This window comes from Chiloscyllium plagiosum, chromosome 20, assembly GCF_004010195.1.
Source record: "Chiloscyllium plagiosum isolate BGI_BamShark_2017 chromosome 20, ASM401019v2, whole genome shotgun sequence".
NCBI lineage: Eukaryota > Metazoa > Chordata > Chondrichthyes > Orectolobiformes > Hemiscylliidae > Chiloscyllium > Chiloscyllium plagiosum.
In genome coordinates, this window is record NC_057729.1 from 46,231,890 (window position 1) to 46,255,662 (window position 23,773).

Here is a 23,773-nt window from a genome sequence, read left to right on the forward strand (position 1 = left end):
CTTATCACCTTCATCCCCTCCCCCACTCACCTATTGTACTCTATGCTACTTTCTTCCCAACCCCACCCTCCTCTCACTTATCTCTCCACCCTTCAGGCTCTCTGCCTGTATTCCTGATGAAGGGCTTTGGCCTGAAACGTCGACTTTACTGCTCCTCGGATGCTGCCTGAAATGCTGTGCTCTTTCAGCACCACTTATCCAGAATCTGGTTTCCAGCATCTGCAGTCATTGTTTTTACCTAACATCTTCAGTGGACCTCATGCAAAGCAATGTTGAAACTTCCTGCTTTCTATTCCTGCAAACCTACATCCAAAACCACAACCTGAGCTACAAATCTTCTCAAAACCTGCTAAGTACTATATTATTTAAATGGAGGTAGATTGTAGGACTTGGAGGTACAGAGGGATCAGAGTTTACTGGTAAATGAATTACAAAAATATAGAATGCATGTGTAGCAAATTAATAGGCAAATGGAATATTGTCATTTACTGAAAGGGGATGGATTATAAAGGGAAAGGTGTTTTGCTACAGTTGTACAAAGCATTGATGAACACATCTGGAATACTGTGTCTGGTGATGTTTCCTTATTTAAGAAAGGATTCAAATGTATTAGACGCAGATCAGAGAAGGTTCACTTGATGGGATGGTAGGAGAGGGATTATCTAATGGGAAGAGTTGGACAGGTTGGGCCTGTATCTAGTTGAGTCTAGAATCATGAGAGATGATCTTATTGAAATACATAAGGTCTTGCGAGGATATGACTGTGTTGATGCTGAAAGGATGTTTCTCCTTGTGGGAGAGACTGGAAGAAGAGTGTGCAGTTTAAAAAACAAGAGTCTTCCATTTAAGATGGAGATGAGGAGGCTTCTTTTTCTCTCTCAGAAAGTTGAGCTTTTATATTTCCCCAGACAGCAGTGGAAGGGAGCCCATTGAATATTTTGAAGGCAGGGTAAATAGATTCCTGCCTAACCTGAGGGTTGAAGGTTATTGGGAGTACGCATGAATGTCGATTTTGAGACGACAATCAGATCAGCCATGATCAAGTTCAATGGTAGAGCAGCTAGAGGGTTGAATTGTCTATTCTTACATCTAATTCATATGCTTGTATATTCTAATTGCTTCTTTTTATGTTTGTTATATACAAATCATGTTACATGAAACTTTAAACCCGATCCAATTATCATTCCATAACAATGAAATAAGAATAGTTTACAATTATGCTGTAAGTGCTTTAAACAGCTCTAGGTGCTTCAGAGTTATAGGGAAAACACTTACAAGGGAAAACCAAAGAAGAATAGGAAAATAACCAAATTTGTGTATAGAAATATAGATGGAGAATTTATGGTGAGATTTTCAGGCAGAGTGGGAGACAGTGAGGTGATGGTGTTGATGTTATTGATGGTGAAAGTTTGTGGTCTTTCTGATAGAGAAGATGACTATCAAATGTTCAGTTCAGGGCAGGGGTGCGATGCTAATGATGCAATCAGTTGGTTCAGGATGAGACAGGCCAGGAAATGAGGCAGAATTGATGGTGAGGAGTTAAACATATAAATCAATGTCAACATTGGTTCACTGCTTTCCTTCAAACCCATTAGTCAAAAGGCTCTGAATTCACCTCTAGAATCCTAAGTGTATAACCTGTACCTGTGCTTCTAAAACATATTATCTAATATGAACCCATACTATTGGCTCCTTTGACTCCAGAATGAAGTTTTGTTATAGATCTCTTTAGTCCCAGGTGTTGGAAAGTGAAAGTTGTTAAGTGTGAGAGTGGATTGGATGGGAGGGAGTTAATGCATGTTTGTTTGAGTAGGGAGGTGATTTTCTCTGGAAAAGTGAAGACCACACCTTTTTACGTTATTGCCTCACAGCATGTGACCCCAAATCTCAACTGATGACCTTAGTGGTGGTCGGGATTCGTAATTTGGGAACCCCTGTAAGCTAGTGTAACACTGCAATCTAGTATTGGAGGAGAGCATCCAACCTCTCTTTTGGCAACAAAGAAACTTATGAGTTGATCCTGAAAAGGGAAGGCTGATAAATACTTTCCAAAGAGTTAGTGGGGCCTTTTGAATTTAAATAACCATATGTTAAGTTCAAAAGGAGCTGCCAATCTAACACAGATTTGATTAAATCACACAGAGTGTTTATATTTGGACTGAGTGGCTTGGCTCCTTTCCCAAACATATTTTCAAATGAACTCAATTGACTATATGCAACAAAATATATCAAAACGAACTGAAATAACTTTTTTCCACATAACAGCATATATACCATAAGAGAATTTTAAAAGTCAGTACAAAGCTAAAGCTTAGACAAAAATGCACTTTTGTTAGACTGGCAACACACAGTTTCAGAAAGAAAACCTGATTTTTATTTTTCCATGTAATATGAACAATGTGCCTTGCGGTTTGAAATCTATCATCTTAAAATTTCAACCAGTGAACAACGCTTGGAAAATCAACTTTCTTTTTGCCTTAAACTATTGTGCTTTACAGACTGGAGATGTCAGTACTAACCTAAGAAGGGCTTTTTCTACTATTATTGATCATAATCCAAGCTAAATTTTACATTATGGAAGAAGAGGTGATATTAGAAGTGCAGTTCCTAGGTACAAAGTTGAGGGAGATTTACACAACATCTGAGCAAAGCCATCTATCAATACGCTTTACTAAATATCAGAGGGGGATTAGTGGTGCTGGAAGAGCACAGCAGTTCAGGCAGCATCCGAGGAGCAGTAAAATCGATGTTTCAGGCAAAAGCCCTTCACCAGGAATAAAGGCAGAGAGCCTGAAGCATGGAGAGATAAGCTAGAGGAGGATGGGGGTGGGGAGAGAGTAGCATAGAGTACAATAGGTGAGTGGGGGAGGGGATGAAGGTGATAGGTTGGGGGCGGGGGGAAGGTGGAGTGGATAGGTGGAAAAGAAGATAGGCAGGTAGGACAAGTCATGGGGACAGTGCTGAGCTGGAAGTTTGGAACTAGGGTGAGGTGGGGGAAGGGGAAATGAGGGTAAATATCAGATGGTACAGTCAATGATCCCTTTCTTTTTATCATTTATATATTGTATCTTGTTGATATCAGATATATCCACTTGCCCGCTGAAGATAGTTATTTGCTCTCTCCATATCAAGATTAGTGCTTTATTTTTGACGCTAGTTGAAACAGTTTCAAACAATCATAAGTGCGATCAGAGAGTCTTTAGGAACAAACCAGTATAGAGAGTGAAGTATATTTTTGAAACAAATTTTGCAATTACTCGATTAGATAAGATTAGATTACTTACAGTGTGGAAACAGGCCCTTCGGCCCAACAAGTCCACACCGACCCGCCACCCACCCAGACCCATTCCCCTACATGTACCCCATTCACCTAACACTACGGACAATTTAGCATGGCCAATTCACCTAACCTACACATTTTTTGATCGTAGGAGGGAACCGGAGCACCCGGAGGAAACCCACGCAGACACGGGGAGAATGTGCAAACTCCACACAGAGAGTCGCCCGAGGTAGGAATTGAACCCAGGTCTCTGGCGCTGTGAGGCAACAGTGCTTGCCACTGTGCCGCCCACTATATATTACTCATTGCATGCAAGAAGATTTTTCAACACACTTCATAAAAATGAGAGATGTATTTCATGAACATTGTTTGGGCAAAGGTTAGGAGAAAAAATTAAAAGCATGTTTGGAGAGACAGATTCAGTGGAAGTTTTAGCAGCAAAAGAAATTATGAAGTGGACAAAACAGTAAAGAGAATTGCAATGGATTGGCTAGTATCTCTTTTAACACTGCAATTCTCTGAGATCGCTGTTCTGCCCTAATACTCGTCTCTTGTGTTATAACTTCAGCTGTTTCGGAATAACGTGAACAAATATATAAATCTCAAAGTCAGACACTTGTTTCAATAACACATGCAACTTGGCCTTGCTTACTTTTGTGTGTCTGTTATTTTCATCATTCCATCAGCGGCAGTCCTACCTTTAGCTGCATAGACCGTAAGCGCTAGAGTTTATTCTGGGTGGCTGCATGTTACATTTTGTCTGAGAGCCTTGAGACTGGTTTACAATTTTAAAGGTTATATATAAGTATGTAACTACAAGCTGCTGTTGAAATACCAACTGCCATTAATGAAGTGGAGGCAGTGACAAGTTAACAGGTTGGACAAGCACGTGAAACATGTGGCAAAGGGCGATCACAAAGACAGGATGGGAAGAGGCCATAGTAAGATGGAACAAAATGGTTCAAAATTCTGAGCACCATCCAAACCGGACACAGTCTTTGGGGCATGGGGTGAATGAGAGAGGAAGAGATGATGGAAACATGGGTCTTAAGGTAGGTCAGAAGAGAGCTGCAGTCATTGTTTGGCATCAAAGACAACTCATGAAATTTAGAATTTAAATAGAAAAATGTCAGAAATGTCTAATAAATCTGGCAACACTGAAAGACTCAGGTAGAAGTGGGGACTATTCCTAAGGATTAGGAGGTTTGAGATAGTAACCAGCTTCAAACTAGCCCTGTTGGCATTCTCGCCTTCTTTCTGCTCCCTGATGTAATAAATGCTAACCAGCAGTCATTAGAAATTTTATATTTTTAATACATTCGTGAGTTGGAAATTAATTGAACAAAATGAAGAGCCCTTGATTTATTGTAAATGAAAGGATTGACAACCACTGATATAGACGTTGATATTCTCACTAAAATTACAGCATTGAGTACATCTCCTAACAGCCTCCTTACTGTGCAAAATGGTGCCTGGGTGATTGTCTTAAACTTCAAATGGTTGTGGGAGCTTGGTTACAATACTGACTAATCACTGAGTAAAGAGAGAACTGAGTGGCCCCTGAGGTAACTCATGTCAAGTTGGCAGTCGATTTGTCATTAGCACTTTGATCGGTTATATCTGTTAAACAAATTAAACCACCGACCATTTGCGAAGCATATTTTGCATTTTGGATCCAAGAATTTCAGCTCACTGGGGGCTAGCATTCTGTGTGAATCAGAGATCCCTTTGCTGAAATATTTTGTCAACATCAAATAACACTTGTTACTCGGCAACTACTCAATTTCAAAGAGATAACAATCTAGATAATGATCTTTATAATTCAGAACAGAGATGAACTACAATTTAAATCATATCCTAATGGCATTAACAGAGAAAGAGGCTCTTTTGAATTGAGAATCCAGAAATTTCCATTGCACAATGCTCCAACTATTGACTATTTTGATCTTTTGGGAAAATTGATGGCACATTATTGAAATATCACAGATGCTCTGAAATTAATGATATTACCCAGTCCCTTCTCTAAGAAATGTGTTGTAAAGTTGATGAAGTTTTAGGATTCTAAAGCTTCAATTGTGGTTAACTTTAAGCTTTTTTCTGCCATTTTACATTTGTGGTGATTTCAAAGTGCTAATTAATTCAGATTTTTTTATTAAGGAGGCATTTTGAATCAGTAGCAGTCGACAGCATTTAAAATGTGAAGAGTTGTTTGGCATCTACATTTGTTCAGAGCTGTGAATTTATTTCCATTGATGATGGGAAGATTCAAATTGTATTTTGAAAATAAATCTTTGGGAGTGTGAGGACGAAGTCAGGCAGGCAAGTGTAATCGTTTACATTTGCATGGGGTTTTTTTTTGTCTCTGTCTTCCCTTCTCCTCAACCTTTTCTTCCAGGCTGTATCTCTGTTGAGTGTAGCCTGCATACATCTGCACAGATAATGTTAATGCCAATCATCATTTAAATCATGCAGCAGCTGCCTCCATCCCAGGCCAGTCCCCCTTCCCTCCCCTTCCCCTGATGGTCCGGCTGAATTTGCTGACATTTTCTCCCTTAGGGAGCTCGAATCTTGAGACTGGATTGGGGACGGTTGAAGGTTTAATGTTAAGTTTGTAACAATGATGTTGTTGCTGAACTTTGTATGTTTAATATTGATCTCATGCACCTATGCTGGAATGAACAATAACATGGTGCAGACCCTTTCCCTTGGTGAAGCAAACAGCAGTTAGAAAATGCTTTTCAACTCTGCTCCTTCTGTACTGTTAGAGTAATTCTACACGTTTGTTGGCATGGAACAACAAGGCAGCAGTCCTAGAGTCACGTCCCATTTGTAAAGTGAAAGATGCCAAAGAGCTGGTTCTTTACACTGAGTCCACATAACCAGCACTGCATCAACATGTGTTCCCTCAGTACTTTAAACACTTTGCCCTCCAGACTTCCGGAACATCATTCTTTCCAGCATGACATGTTGATGCTTGCATAAGTAATGAAGTACCCTCAATCAAGGTTTCCTTGGAAGTCAGGGGTCTGAGGAGTTCCTCTGGCAACAATAGAGGTTACTCCCTTCCCCTTCCCACAGACAGACTGACAGCACTGACTCATTCATTGGAAGTGGGAGTGTCAGCAGCCTGGTCAGGCTGTTAAGTTCTCACAGCGAATTTAAGGAGGTTTGCGATTGATTGGCACTCTCTTTGACTCTGATATTACAGTTGCTGATCACCTTATTGTAAGATATTCATTAAAGTAAGCAAACACCAAAACATAGAAATAGCAGCAGAAGTAAGCCCTTCAACCCTTCAAATCTAGTCTGACATTCAACCTGATCATAGTTAATCCTGCTTTCTCTCCACATCTTTCGATCCCTTTAGCTCAAGACTGATATCTAACTCTTTCTTGAAAACATTCAACATTTTCACCTCAACTCCTTTCCGTTCTAGAGAATTTCACAGGCACACCAGTCTCTGTGTGAGACAGTTTCTCCTCATCTCAATCCTAAATGACTCCTCTGTAACCTTATACGGTGTCCCTTGGTTCTTGATGAAAGCAATGGCATTCAGACAGTTTATTTTCTATGATCAACTGAATTCAGTTTGGATGCTTCTGTAATCTAAGAGAGTTGGAGTGCCAAGTTGTCAAGGCATTTGAAAGTGCCTTGGCCCTTTCCTATCTTTAATCTATTGAAGGGACTTTGTACTTCAAGGACCTGTTGTAATCTTGGGGTGTTAGAAATTATGAGGACCAAGAGATGCAGATACAATTGGCAAATGACTGATGTCAAGAAACTCTTATCCATCCAGACACAGGAAAGAATTTTGTTGTTGCAACAAGAGTCCAAATAATAAACAAAAACATGGCGTTGGTTGGGGTAGGGGGTAGGGGTAGGAGTAGGAGGCAGTGAAGTATGCCTCACCTTGATCAGTTGTAGCATATCTGGCTGCGTTGTTCAGAGCCCAGCCAACTAATTGGTTGAGGTTAGGATCACCCACCCTCAGGACCTGCTAGTCAATCAGCTCAGCAACGCCACAGGAAATGCTGGCCAGTACTAACACTGCATCTAAGTGAAAGGGATGCCAATAACTGCCCACCCAACCATTTAAGTGGGACACTGAAGTCAGTGAGGCAGATCCTGGAAAGGGAAAGGGTGGTGAAGGAAAGGAAAGGTTCCTTCAGGAGCAGCCTTTGCAACTGGTGTAACACTCCGTGGAACTGGTTGTCTGATTAAGAGAGCCACCTTCAAGTCCAAAGAACGTTTGTTGGGTTCACCAGGCTAAGTGCACACCTGAATGCTAGGAGCAGAGGGAAGAGGCCCTTAGTTAGTCACCTGGATAGCTCAATTGGCATCTGGGTTGAACAACCATTTTCCACCTCTATCCCATTGGTAATATTGCATGGCAAGGGTAGACAAAGGGTTTTCCACCACCAACACCTCTTCTCTTGTCGCTTTATACATCACGTGCCTGGAAAATCCAATTCAAAGAGTGAGTAAACTTGGAATTCTGCACAGGGAAATGGAGATACCTCTCTGCAGGGTCATAAGTTCGAAAAGTGTGGCACTGGAAAAGCACAGCCGGTCAGGCAGCATCCGAGGAGCAGGAGAGTCGATGTTTCAAGCACAAGCTCTTCATCAGGATGAAGAGTTCATGCTCGAAACGTCGACTCTCCTGCTCCTCGGATGCTGCCTGACCGGCTGTGATTTTCAAGCACCACTCTTTCAACTCTGATCTCCAGCATCTGCAGTCCTCACATTTTCCAGGGTCACAAATATAGTAATTCATCATAAAATCCCTTCAGTGTGAAAGCAGGTCACTCAGCCCATTGAGACCACACCAAGCCTTCAAAGAACACCCTATCCATGTTACTTTGTGTTTCCCATGGCTGAAGAAGGGCTTATGCCCAAAACGTCGATTCTCCTGTTCCCTGGATGCTGCCTGACCTGCTGCGCTTTTCCAGCAACATATTTCCAGCTCTGATCTCCAGCATCTGTAGACCTCACTTTCTCCTCAAAGGTTTCCCATGGCTAATCCATCTTACCTGCACATCTCCACGAGCTGTTTCCTGCCATTAGCCAATTCCCTATCCACGTCAATATATTACTCCAACACTGGGTACTTTGTGGAATGCCTTCTGGAAATCCAAATACTGTCTCCTCTCTATCCACACTATCCGCTTCCTTGAAAAACCTTAATAAAATAGTCAGACATGATTTACCTTTCATGAAACCATGCTAACTGCTTGAATAGATTGTGATTTTTCACGTTATGCTTTTACTTCACTACGGGCAATTCAGCATGGCCGATCCACCTAACTTGCACGTTGTTGGACCGCAGGAGGAAACCAGATCATCTGAAGGGAACCCATGCAGACACGGGGAGAATGTGTAAACTACACACTGTCACCCAAAAGTGAAATTGAACCCGGTTCCCTGGTGCTGTGAGGTAGCAGTGCTAACCACAGAGCCACCCTGCCACCTAAAGAAACTGCTTTCATTTATACAGTGCTGTACACAAACTTGGGTGATCTCAAAATGCTTTATAGCTAATAGAATACTTTTCAAGAGAAGTCACAGTTGTAATGAAGTGAAGTACCGGTATATCAGCAACTCCTTAGGAATTCTGGTAACACCTTTATTTAGTTCAGTTGACACCTAAGCTCTATATCTGAGATGTTGCTACCAGCTTCAAAATCTTTTCCCTTCCCTGGTTGCCTGACATATGCTGCAAATAATACATTTTCCATGACACAGACATTTCTCCACCTTGACAACTCCCACCTGATTCTGCCACCACTGCCCTCCCTCCCCCCTCAAGGATATTTATTATTCTGTTTCCTCTGACCTTGCTTTCAGTGCTGTGAAGAATGCCTACTCCTGCGCCCTACCACTGAAGGTAAGTACATTCTGGAGTAGCCTTGGAAGTGGCTGGGGGCCATACAATGAGCTCACAAGATACAGTGTCGAGCTTGTCACCATCCAGACTCCACCTGGCTAAATCACTCTTCGCCCCTCTTCCCACCCAAAATCCTCCCCTACCCACTCCCCCCCCCTTATCTGCAGCTCTCCTCATCCCCACCCCCAGTCCTGAAGAAGAGTTATACCCGAAGAGTTATACATTGACTTCTCCACCTCTTGATGCTGTCTGGCTTACAGTGTTTTTCCAACCTCCCACTTGTCTTCAAGGGAAAGGTCAGGAGCAGCCTTCCAAACTAGGAGTCAAATGAGACCTTTAAGGACTAGTTAAGGCTACTTAAGGGCCTTATCCCATTCCTGGTCAATTAGGTATGCTATATGTGACTTGGGCATCCAGAACTCAGTCACGATATTTATACACTTAGGGCCTTCACGCTGCACTTACAAGCATTTTTGCTGAGGAGCTTTGAGTGTCCTACCGATCTTCTGGCTTTACCTACCTCGTCATTCAGAAAGTACCTTGGTATGTATCTGTCTTACATAGTGTCCAAGCCATTGAAGTTGCCAACATACTAAGAATTTTGCTGTTGAGAGGACACCACATTCATGTGCTTGTCCTTCCATGAAATCCCCTAGAATGTGCAGCAAATAGCGAGGGTGAAATAATTTATGATACAACTTTTCTGAATACAGTTCCCTGCAATGTTAGAGGGAGGAACTCTAATTTTGCAAAGAGGAAAAGGTAATTAAACGCAATCCTTAAAGGAAAGCCGTTTTTCTCATCTCTTTGTGTTGATTGCCTGCCTTTACTGCAGAACATCGCTCACACTGGTACATCACTCACTTGCCAAACATGTTTTCGTATCAGTTTAAGACACTCACTCACTTCAAAGCTAACTAATTTCTAAGTAGTTTGAAAAAATAGGTTCTGTGACATTTCTAAACAATGAATCTTCATATATGCCTTAGTTAATCGATTTGAAAAAAAAGACCTAACCAAAACAAATAAATCAAATACAAAAAAAAGGGAAGAGTTTGCACTCATATAGTACCTTCCATAACTCTGGGGCATTCTCAAATACTCCAGAGTCAATTAACTATATTTGAAGTAAGTTAAAGGATGTAATGTAGAGTATGATGGCAACTACGTTGTGCATAGCAGTGTACAACAAACATCATTGAGATAAATGATTGGCAAGGCCTTTTTGAAGTGATGTTTGCTGTGGGATCAGAATTTTCCTGGAAACAGGGGAGAATTCCATGCTGTTCTTCACATATTGCCATGAAATTTCTTAATCCGCCTAAAAAAGAAACATCGGACTCCACATCCTCAACAAAGCAGACAAATTCCATGTAAGGCTTCCTCACAGGAATACAGAACAACACCCATCAGCTGAGATATAGAGTTTGTCTTGGACACAATTCATTGTGGCATCGACCCAGATCAGATTGGATTCAGGATGGGATCTTTGCCAGCACTTTGTTGTCCAGGGCAATCACCAATAGCTTCTGATCTGTTCGAATTGTGAACTTGAGGCCAAGGACATAGTTCAAGACATTTTTGCAGTTTCAGGACCTTTCTCAAAAACTGTGTATCTCTGCTCCTTTCAAACCTGGTTTGACATAATCTGACATTGGTGATGCTGTATTCTAGCTGTTAACAAAACATCTATTAACCCTTTGTGCTACATTGAATATCAGTTCTCACACTGAGAAGACATTAGATGTTAACATAAAGAAATGGTGACCTCATCTGTGGGCCAGCATGTGTAACCATGACATTCAGTGTCGATAGTTGCTTGGCAACAGATCCCAGCACTGACAAAAAGCCCCACAACATCACCATCACCATCACTAAAGGAGTAGCATTAGACAGAAATTGGGACTTAAATCAGATACGTTCCCTGGACCTGATGGCTTGCATTGCGGAATCTTAAAAGACGTAACTGCAGAAATAGTGGATGCTTTGGTTGTAATTTTTCAAAAATAATTGGATTCTGGAGAAGTACCAGAGAATTGGAAAACTGCTAATGTGACACCCCTATTCAAAAAGGGAGAGATGCCAAATGCCGGCATTTGTAGGCTAATTGCCTGGCACCTATTATGAGAAAGTATTGGAATAAATTATTAGTGAAGTAATAGCAAAACATGTGGAAAATCATAATCTATTCAAGCAATTAACATGGTTTCATGAAAGGTAAATTATATCTGACTATTTTGTTAGGGTTTTTCAAGCAAGTGATAGTATGGATACAGAGGAGACAGTAGACTGTATTTGGGTTTCCAGAAGGTATTCAACAAGGTACCCAGTGTTGGAGTAGTATATCAGTGTGGATAGAGAATTGGCTAATGGGCAGGAAACAGCTAGTGGAGATATGGAGTTTGTTTTCAGGTTGGTGACCTGTGACCAGTAGGCTCCAGAGGGACCACACTGTTTACAATATATTTTTTGACTTGGAGGAAGGAAGTCAATGTACTGTAACCAAACTTGCAGACAACACCAAAATAGGTGGAAAGGCAGGTTATCAGATGGAAACAAATAGTTTACAGAGGGATATTGATAGATTAAGTAGGCAGGCAAAAAGTTGGCAAATGGAGTATAAAGTGAGAAAAAGTGAAGTTGTTCAATTTGGAACAAAGGAATAGAACATTATTTAAATGGAGAAAAAGGCAGAAGTTGCAATGCAAAGGGACTTGGGAACATGCTTGTACATAAAACAGAGAAAGTTAATACACAGTGCAGCAGGTAATCAGGAAGGCTAATGGAATGTTGGCCCTTATTTCAAGAAGATTGGAGGATAAGAGTAGGGATATCTGACTGCAACTGTACGAGGTGCTGGTGAACCCACATCTGGAGCCCTGTGAGCAGTTCTGGTCCCTGTTATTTATGGAAAGATGTCAACTCATTGGAGGCAATTCAGAGATAATTCATTAGGATGACCCTTGATATGAAGGGTTTGTCTTCTGAGCAAAAGGTAAACAGATCAGGACTCTGCTAACTGAAGTTTAGAAGAATAAGAGGCGATCTCACTGAAACATATAGGATTCCTAAGGGCCTCATAGGGTAAATGCTGAGAGGATGCCTCACCTCATGGGAGAGTCTAGGACCAGAGGGCATAGTCTCAGAATAAAGGGGAACTGATTTCAGACTGAGATGAAGAGGAATTTTGTCTCTCAGAGCATTGTGAGTCTTTGGAACTCCTTGCCATAGGCAGCTGTGGTTGGGGGTTGGGTGGTTGGGGGGGGGGAGTGTTGGTGGTGGTGGTGGTGGTGGGGGGGGGGGAATTGAGCAGTTGAACAGGGAAAGGACAGAAAAGTGGATATGAGAAATATTGGATCAGGCATGATCCTATTGAATAGCAGAATAGGCTCAAGAAGCTGGATGACCAAATCTTATTCTTATTTCTTATGGTCTTATGGAAAGTCATTGATGAAGCAGCTGAAACTGGGGACACTATTCTGAGAGACTCTTGCAATGATGCCCTGTGGCTGAGATGATTGACCTCCCACAACCACAACCACCTTCCTTAGTATAAGGTATGATTCCTGCCAGTCATCAGCTTTCTCCTGATTTCCACTGGTTCACCATTGTTCAGGCTCCAACGGTGAACAACGGAATCAGGAAAATTTCTGCCTTAATGTGAATGGCAGTCCTCTTCACTTTCCTCTTCAGTTCTCCTCTTTTGTCCCTGCCTGGGCTGTGGTTATAATGAGAACAGGAGCTGAATAGCCCTGATGGAAGTGAAAGTGAGCATCTGTGAGCACGTTATACTTGAATTAGTGCTTTTGATAACATCACGTCCATCACTTTGCTGGTGATTGAGAGACACAAAGATATGTACCAATGGTATTGGATCTGTCCTCTTTTTTGAGTTCCAATGAATCTTCTGAGTGTTTCCAGTATTTTCTGACTGTTTTTTGTATTGTTTTTTATCATTTTTGGTGCTTTTGATCCCTTTAATCATATTAAGCTCCTCACTTAGATTTTCTCCACCTCTTTTTACTCCTAAATGGCTTTTCAAGACAACTGGGTGTTTTTTGTCATTTTATCCATAATGTCTCTTCCTTTCTTTTCTCCATTTTGTTGAATTCCATTAAAGGGCTCACTTGTTTTCTGGATCTGATAACCCAATTACATCTGATAACCTGTTTTTTTCTCTTTACATGTAATAAAGGACTCCCTGTGTGCTTTCAGCATTTTTCTATATTCGATCCCTAAAGTTTAATAGGGACATAGCCAGCAATCTCTTTTATTGAGGTGGCATGGGCTAGATTCACCTCAGTGTGTCTGCTGGTTGATCCTAGATTTCATGTCCCCCATTTGCAGTTTGATAAAGAGTACTACTTCTAGTCTTGAAAGAGTAAAGCCCTGACAATTGCTTTGCCTTTTTTGACATTCAGATTATAAAACTGTGCTCTAGTTGAGAAGGAGCTGAACAGAGAGAAAATGTGTACGATCAGTTCCCAAGGTTTGCCGTTGTTAAGATCAACACTCTTAGTGAATTGTTACAAAAACAAAAATTGTTGGAAAAGCTCAGCAGGTCAGGCAGCATCTGTGCAAATCATTAACTCACGTTTCTCAGGACCTCTGATGCCATTATGATAAAGGAACTTAGCCTGTTTGTACTCTTGGAAGCAGCTGGCTTGCTCTCTTTCCATTGATTATATGCAAAACTAAAGCCACTTTTGTATATGGCTTGCACCATAGATGTGCACTCTTGCATAGTGAATACCAACTGAAAAAGGTGAACTTGCCAGATCCCATTCAGCAAGGACCTCATGTGCCACAGCCACTCCTCACTAGCTCGTTATCACAGTCAACCTCAGCTAATCTGATAGTGTTACCTATAGCTGACTGCAGGAGACCTGTGTGTTGGAAGTCAACAGCATCAGGGTGTATTGAAGTGAGTAGTACAGTGATCTGTGTTTCTCAAAGGAAAATGTTAAAGCAAGAAAGTGAAGAAGCAAGGTTGAGAGACTTTTCTAGGTGAAATTCAGTACCTTGGACTAATGGAATTGAAGGAAAATCTGTTCTTTTCAACTGGATCCTGCAGGAACCCAGTTTTGAAAGTGCAGCAGAGAAATACAGTGATATATTCTTCAGACTGGGTGGTATAAGACCAAAACATTAGACTTGAAAGCAACCATGTAGGTTTTAAAATCAGTTGACTAGCTTGAAGGGGCAGCTCCTGGACAAAGGTAAAAGGGAATTGGACTGCAGAAATTTGCAAGGGAGAAGGTATAGAATGTGGATTTGTAAGTATGTTAGATTTTGCAGATTTATAGAGAGCAGTAAAAAATTGATACAGAAGTCAAAGCTCGAAGGCATAAGTTCAGGTGTAGTAGAGATGAAGGAACTGAGATACACAATACTCCTCAATGTGAGCAGAAGCACTTTTGGCAGTGGATTGGATTAACCCTAAATTGCTGATGGAATTCTGCTATCAGCCTCAACTTGACACAATCATGAAATGAGAAACATTGTTTTATCCCCTCAGAGAATCTTAGGTAATTTAGTGGTTGTGATTGCACTGAGCATGCTCATCAATGCAAAAACCCTGCCAATGGTGAGTCTGGCACTTGTCAGCTCATAAAATCTATATCAGAGCTTCCCTGCAGAGGGACAGAGAGTGTGGTGCGGTGTTTGATATTTAAATCTATATATAGTCTGTCAATAGGATCAAGGCAACGTAGATCTGAAAACTTACAGAGCCTGATTAAAGGGGTTCCCCTCCCAAAGAACTCTGGTTAGATGCAACATCATAGTCCTGATCCAAGATCATTTGAAGTATCCACAGCAAAAGGAGATTTAGTTTTCAAACAGATATTTCCTTTGGTTATTATTTGTTTGTATCACTTGGGAAAAGTAAAGAATTGAGTAGTTTATAATTAAATTCAAGGTCTCCTGTACTCTGCTCTGTAAGAGAAACAGACATACTATGCATAATAGAACAGGAATGTAAATGCAACATGGAAAAAGAGGGCATGACTTTGAGTTAACAAAAGCTGGAACAATAATTTATATTTGTTTGTCACCATTATTGTAACAAAATACACCAAAGTGTCTCACAGGAGTGTTTTTTTTAAAGTCACACTGAGTCACAGAAGTCAGGTCACCAGAAATGTTTTATTATTCTTTTATGGGATGTGAACATTCCTGCAAGGCCAGTATAGTTGACTCTGAGGAGTTAATAATAAGCCACCTTTGTGAAACGGCAGAGTCCATCTGGCACTTCATAAGCTCTCAGTGGCAAGGAAGTTTGAGGTTCTTGACTCAACAATAGAAAAGGCTAGAATTCAAGTTTTAAATCAGGATGATGTGGGAGGGGATTGGAGGGGATCGTACACACAGTGATGGTTCTATTCTTCTGCTCCCCTTGTTTTTCTGGGTGCTACAGTCTAAGAGGGTTATCAAAGGAGGTCAGGTAGTTGCTGCCATTGAGGGCAGGGGGAGTGGACATTTAAGGGAGTGGATGGGCCAATCAAGTAAGGTGTTTCACACAGGATGTTGTCTGTAGTGATTGTAACAAGGTCAGCCAGTTGGCCTCATCAAATATGAGTTCCTTGATTGGGACTGTTAATCTGGTCCAGTCAGGGAGTGCTGGCTGAAAGATAAGAACAGGTGTGTCAGACAGCCTGTTCACTCTGAGAGCTGGCTCTGGGGAAGCTGGATCAGTGTCAAGGCCCTTCCATATATAAATAATGAGTGAGTTAGTGACAGGATACCGACCTCTGTTGAGTTATTTCAGTGTCAAGCTTTTTCAATATATTTTCGAGCTGCACTCACTAGGCAACTGGAGAGTATTCCACCAATTCCCTATCTTGTGGATAGTCTTTAATACTTACTGCAGGATTCCAACCCTTTGACCTGTTTTTGTAATCATTGTATTTATATGATAGGTCCTGTTAAATTTGTGGTCAATGGTGATCCCAAGATGTGGTAATGAATGTTCAGGGGAGCATATGTATAGAAAGCCTTACAGATCTCCCAGAGGGTCCACTGGAAAGCTATCTCCAAGGTCCTGCTGGGTGCAGCTTTCAATGGGATGTCCATCTTCCGCTATAAAGATCCGAACAATTCCCCTGATCAGCTCACAGAAGGACACTTCATTATGTCGGTTAGGTATGCAGTCCATTGATGAGTAGCCTTTTTAGTAACAAAAGTTGGCCAGAGATGCAAATGCACCGACTCATGGCTCAAAAGGTGATGCTTCAGATTTTCCTCTCACTCTCACTTCCACGCTTGCTTTCATGAAACTGAGATCCTGCTCATTGACTGGAACAGACTCGAGGGGCTCAATGACCTCCTCGTATTCCTATGTACCTAAGGTTTATGCAGTAACATAACACTACCTTTTAGTATTGGGTGACATGGTGGCTCAGTGGTTAGCATTGCTGCCTCACAGCACCAGAGATATGAGTTCAATTCCACCCTCAGGCAACTGTCTGTGTGGAGTTTACACGTTCTCCCCTGGTCTGTGTGGTTTTCTCTGGATGCTCCAGTTTCCTTTCTCAATCCAAAGATGTGCAGATTAGGTGGATGGGCCTTGCTAAATTGCCCATAGTGTCCAGGGATATGCAGGTTAGTTAGATTAGCCATAGGAAATGCAGGGTTACTGGGATAGAGGAGGGAGGAGCTGTTTAGGTAGAATGCTGTTTGGAGGGTTGGTGTGGACTCAATGTGCTGAATGGCCTGCTTCCAGGCTATAGGGATTTTAAGATTAAAAGATTATTATAATAATGAGCCCCTGGTATTTGGTTTTGAAGAGTTAAATCCCAATTTTCAATCTGATCAGACTTACTTTGACCTCTTTTATCCTTAGAGAGAATTTTCTTATATCAGGTAGCTTTGTGTAACAGGTGACATCAGACAGGAATTCCTTCCTGCAAATATTTATCTGCATTGTGAAGCCAAGTGTAATTGGGTCAGAAGTTCCTGTCTATTGTTGCTTGGTCACATTCAGGGCTGCTGTGAATAATACATGGATTTTAAAATAATACCAGAAGTCAATATGGCACAATTTGTTACATCATTGAGATAAAAAGTGAAAGCTGAATCATGGGAACTTGAAATAAAAACAATAGCACAGCAGGGCAGGTATTATCTCACAGAGAATGACATTTTGGGTGGGATTTTGCATCTGAACTTGAGGAATGTGCTTTATATTGTCTCAAATTGTCCCTATGTTGTATAGATCTGTTTATAGTGGCTGTCCAGTATGGGTTTATTTCAACAAAAGTAGCCTTAAGGATCTCCTTGAACTAAAAGCCATGTCAAACCCAAATATATTTAATTGTTTTTAAATCATAGATAAGGCATGACAGGGAAAGATTTTACTGAAGGGGGGTATGTACTGTTTTCTACTATGTGGAACTGTGGGGAATATAAGGAAAGAGATTGCATTTAGATTGCCTTGTCCATGACTTCAATCTCTTCCGTTGAGCCAATAAATGCAGCTTACATGTATATGCAACCTTAAATAGTTTCATTGTTGTCAGTTCACGTGCATTAGGGTCTTATAGCATGAGGTGAGAACACAAGACTGTCAAAGGTGCTATGATTCAGATGAGGCATTAAGCCTAGGCTTAGTCTGCCCAATCAAGTGGACATAAAAGGTCCCATGGCTCTACTTAGCACTACAATCCTATTTCATCCATATCCCTTAAACATATCAACATCAATAATTTGGTAATTATCTCACTGTTCATGTGGGACCTTGCTGTGCACAAATTGATCACGTTTCCTATATTACTGCATGAAATATAGTTTTCAGTGCTGTAATTTCCTGAACAGTTCTAAAAGACTACTGTTTCCTCCTCTGTTCTTATGCTCCTTAGAGTTTACCTGTTTGATTAAGCTTTCAGTCACCTCTCCTGTTATCACTTTCTGTAATATCAAATTTAGTTTGGCAATTGCTCTCTTGAAGTGACCTAACCTTTTCATTGACCAATGCCTTGTCTGAAACATAGCACCTTTGACAGTCTAGCACTCTTTCAGCACTGCACTAAATTGTCAGTCTCAATTTTGTACTTATGTCTCAGGTGTAAGACTTGAACCTACTTCTGACTCAGATGTGAAAGTGTGACCACTGAACCACAGCTCGTACCTTATTATTCAAAAATAACTTTTTCAAATCAAACTTTTGTATGGAAGTTGTTGCGCAGGAATGTAGCCTGGGAAGCCAATGAGTGTAATTCTGATGTTCATGTTTGGAGTGCAAATAGGGAGCAGCCGGCCACCTTGGGTCAACTGCTTTTCTTGTATTCTCACCTCATGCTATAAGACCTAAATGCATGTGATCTGACAACAATGAAACTATTTAATTGATATAAGAAGGTTCGTCCTTGTACCAAGAATAAGCATTTAAAATTTCAATTTTAATTAATAATAAAGCATAAAGACATACAATGATTTCTCACATGAAGTACATGTTAGTTTAAAGTTGGAGTGGGCCATGTTTGGTCATCTATGATAATTTTCAAGTCAGCCTGTAATTGGCTAAACACTCCACCTATGGGAACCAGGCAGTAGCCTACAAATCAGGGTCAGCTGTAGAATTGCAATGCTAGGTTTATGTGCATAGACCAAATATATCCTTGCTTCACACAGCCACAGAGTGACCGAGAAAACACTTTGTCTGAGTGCTAAATCTATACAGTACAAAGCCAGCCTGATCCATTTCCCGCCTTCATGAAGTTCCATGCTACCCCAGTCCACTCAGATCGATATCTACCTCTGGGTTTAAACCTTTATTACACTCTGGACAATTCACCCAAATCCAAACCACTTCTCACTGAGTATTGAGTTGTCTTATATATGTGGAGAAAGTGAGGACTGCAGATGTTGGAGGTCAGAGTCGAGTGTGGTGCTGGAAGAGCACAGTAGGTCAGGCAGCATCTGAGGAGCAAGAGAATCGACTTTTTGAGCATGAGCCCTTCATCAGGAATGGGGTGGGAAGTTGTAAGGGGGTTGAGAGATAAATGGGAGGGGAGTTGGGCTGGGGATAAGGTTCAAAGTTTGTGCGAAGATTTGTAGCTCGGGTGCTCATTGGGAATAAGGTAGCTGGGGATAAGGTAGCTGGGAACGTGATAAGTATTTGCAGGTGATGGTGATAGGTTTGAATGGAGGGTGGAGGAGATAGGTGAGAAGGAAGATGGACAAGTAGGGCAGTTCAAGAGGGCAGTGCTGAGTTGGAGGGTTGGATCTTAGATAAGGTGCGGAAGGGGAGATCAGGAAACTGGTGAAATCAACATTGATCCCGTGTGGTTAGAGGCTCCCAAGGTGGAAGATGAGGTGCTCTTCCTCCAGGCGTCAGGTGGCTAGAATTTGGTGATGGAGGAGGCCCAGGGGTTGAGTAATTCATCAACTTCACCAACACATTCCACCCCAACCTTAAATTCACCTGGACCATCTCTGACACCTCCCTCTCCTTCCTGGACCTCTCCATGTCCATTAATGACGACCGACTTGACACTGACATTTTTTACAAGCCCACCGACTTCCACAGCTACCTGGATTACACCTCTTCCCACCCTACCTCCTGCAAAAATGCCATCCCATATTCCCAATTTCTACACCTCTGCCGTATCTGTTCTAGGAGGACCAGTTCCACCACAGAACACACCAGATGGCCTCCTTCTTTAGAGACCACAATTTCCCTTCCCACGTGGTTAAAGATGCCCTCCAATGCATCTTATCCACATCTCATCCCTTCGTCCTCAAACCCCACACCTCCAACTGTAACAAGGACAGAACACCCCTGGTGCTCACCTTCTACCCTACCAACCTGCGCATAAACCACATCATCTGAGGACATTTCCGTCACCTCCAAATGGATCCCATCACCAGGGATATATTTCCCTCCCCACCCATTTCCGCTTTCCGCAAAGACCGTTCCCCCTGTGACTACCTGGTCAGGTCCACCCCAACAACCCACCCTCCCTTCCTGGCACCCTCCCCTGCCACCACAGGAATTGCAAAACCTGCATTCATATCTCCTCCCTCACTATCATCCAAGGCCCCAAAGGATGCCTTTGATTTTATAAACTTTTATAAGGTTGTCCCTTAACCTTCTACTCTCCAGGGAAAAATAAATCCCAGCCTAACCTTATAACTGAAACCCTCCAGTCTCGGTAAGATCTTTCTAAATCTTTTTTGCACCCTTTCCAGTTTATTAACATCCTTCCTATAGCAGGGTGACTGGAATTGTATGCAGTACTACAAATGTCTCGATAGCCTGAACTGTATATAATAAGGAAGGTGCAATGTGGTCAGAACATTTGATAGTTTGAGTACAACTTGTATAGATTTTTCTCCTCTTGGTTTGATCATTTAGCTCAGCTTCCATTTGCTTTCTTGATTGATGCTTTGCAGTGATTGGACTTGTTGAGTGTTGGGAATGTCAACCTCTTTAAGATTCACCTTCTGCTGTTTTAACACTATACATGGTGTACATGATAATGAGGTGCCAGTCTCATATGCTCCAAACAATCAGAAAGATAAACGAAAGCTTGTTAAATTTTGGCTGCAGTGCAAAAATTATATCAGGGACTTCAGAGGATAAATTGATATTTTCAGGTTGTGTATAAGCTGCCTGGGATGCAGGTAAATTCATGACTTTTACAAAGTAATTAGATTTATTGACTCACAATAAAGTCCTGAAAGGATATTAAATGGGATGCCATTTATTCTGAGCCTTGATATTGTGAAGTGAGTATATTACTCTGAGTCAATATAGAGTGGATCAAATCAAAGGTTACAGTTACAAAGAAAATGGATGGAGAGGAAGGATTATCAAATATGGGAGTATAAAGTGTCATAATCCCAGACTCAAGTGCCTTATCTTTCTAGCCCATCATTGAAGTTCTCATGGTCATGCAATGCATCACTGTGACCAGGCTACAGCTCCCTGTGATTATAAGTATTGAACAAAGTTACACATATATATTCGCTAGCTCTGGTTGCCACAATAAATCTTCTTGGGTTTGTTATTAGATAATGTCACTGTCATTGTGTGCAGTCCTGAATTTATTCTGTCTGTTGCTCGCCTCTGCCACTGAAGATCGCACCTTGTGTCTTTGTTCATTCTGTGCTGGCTTTGTCTCAGAGCGACTGAATCCTGGCATTCAACTCTTCAAAAGTAATTTGGAGATACGGTGATGGTCAGGCAGAGGGTGCAGTGTGGTGTCGGCAGTGAGAGTTCAGCGAGTGACAGAAAATTCCAAAGATTTGAGCAAAATTCTTACTTGAGATTGCCATTTCTAGAAAAGTTGAATGCATCTCAAATATACTCCAAGGGAGAGGATTTGCTCTGTAGAATTTAGATTGAAAAGGTAAACTTATTCATCATCAACAAATTTATGATATTGTTGCTTCATGTGATCCTGAGTTTCTTCAGTGTCCTCTAGTTTTAAGTCAAGAAACAAAATTAGTTCACTTTGTAGTGTGTGTCCCTGGTCAGCGTTTAAGCATTGCTACTGAACTTGAGTACATAATTCAGGGTGATACCTTCGCTTGGTACTGAGAGACTACTGCTTGAATGGGGCCATATTCTTTTAGATGAGACATTAAATTTGTTCAGCTGGACATAAAAGTTTTCATGGTGGTGTTCAAAAATGATCAGAAGGGTCGAAATCGATGTGTTTATTGATGAAGTTCTGGTTAGAATGCCATGCGTCTAAGAATTGTCGTGCGTGTCTTTGTTTCGCCTGTCTTAGGATGTGTGTATTTTCCCAGTCAAAGTAGTGTCCTTCTTAGTCTGTATGTATAGCAACTAGTGCTGGTTTTTCAGGGGGGAGGAGGTTTATAGTTGAGTAAAGTAACTATGAAAGAGACAACTGGTGGTGAGTTTAAACTAAGGCCCACCAAGGATTGAGAAAGCAGTGCCTTCACAGTAACCTCAGCCAATGTAAGAACTGAACCCACATTGTTGGCATCACTCTGCATTCCAAACCAGCTGTCCTGCCACTGACCCCTGGTAGTAGAGTTCTCTAAGGATTAGTATTGGGACCATTGGTTTTCCTGAAATATATATTAATGATCTAGTTCTTGGTGTGCAAGGGACATTTTCTAAATTTATGCATGATATGAAACTTTGAAGCTTTCTAAACCACGAGGAGGAAGGAGTAGAACTTCAAAACACTGGTGCAATAGTAAACAGATGGCAGGCATAAAAATATGAGTCGATGCATTTTGGAACAAGAATGCAGACAGATCATATAAAATACAAGGTACAAAAGTTGACAGTGTGCAGGAGTAAAGGGAACTGGGTGTATATATGCATAGATCACTGAAGATGGCAAGAAAGATGAATTGGAACAGCCAGTGTTGGACTGGGGTGGACAAAGTTAAAAATCACACAACGCCAGGTTATAGTCCAACAGGTTTACTTGGAGGCACAAGTTTTCGAAGATCTGCTTCTTCATCAGGTGGTTGTCCTTCATCAGGGTATTGGATAATTAAACAGAAACAATGCGCAAGGCATGAGGGAAAGGTAGGAGAATACAACTTGAACATAATGCTTGGTGGAGAGTTGGGCAGATACAATGGGCTCCTTCTTTTCCATAACATTTCTGCATTTGTTTGATGGTACTGTGTTTCTCCATCAATTAATGTTCTTGATGCAAAATAGGCCAGATCAGCTTGGATTGTTTTCTTGAGAGCAGAGAAGACTGAGGGGGTACATGACTGAGCTGTAAAAGATTAAGAGGGATATAGATAGGATGAGTAGAGAACAGCTATTTCCCTTGGTTGAAGAGTCAATCACAAGAAGGCATAGATTTAGGATAATGGCCAGGAGATTCAGAGGGGATTTGGGAAAAAAAACTTCTTCACTCATTGGATGGTGGCAATTTAGAATGCACTGTTTGTGAAGGTGGTGGAGGCTGGAAACTTTACAAACTTTAAAAAAATTTGAATGAGTACTTCAATTATTATAACATTCAATGATATGGAACAAGTGCAGGAAACTGGGATTAGCACACTTTTAACAGTAGATATAGCCTGTAACAAAAGCATCAGCCACTATTATCATTGGAAATAAAAGATTAAAATGCACAAAAACACATATAAATGACAAAATGTCTTTAATTTTTCAATGAAGTGGCTTGATAGATGGTAATATCTTGAAAAATGTCCATATTACAGAGGAGAAAGTGCTGGATGTCTTGAAATACATAAAAGTGGATAAATCCCTAGAAACTGATCAGGTGTACCCGAGAACTTTGTGGGAGGCTAGGGAAGCGATTCCTAGGCCTCTTACTGAGATATTTGTATCATTGATAGTCACAGGTGAGGTGCCGAAAGACTGAAAGTTGGCTAACGTGGTGCCACTGTTTAAGAAAGGAGGTAAGGACAAGCCAGGGAACTATAGACCAGTGAGCCTGACGTCGGTGGTGGGCAAGTTGTTGGAGAGAATCCTGAGGGACAGGATGTACATGTATTTGGAAAGGCAAAGACTGATTAGGGGTAGTTAACATAGCTTTGTGTGTGGAAAATCATGTCTCACAAACTTGATTGTGTTTTTTGAAGAAGGAACAAAGAGGATTGATGAGGACAGAGCAATAAATGTGATCTATATGGACTTCAGT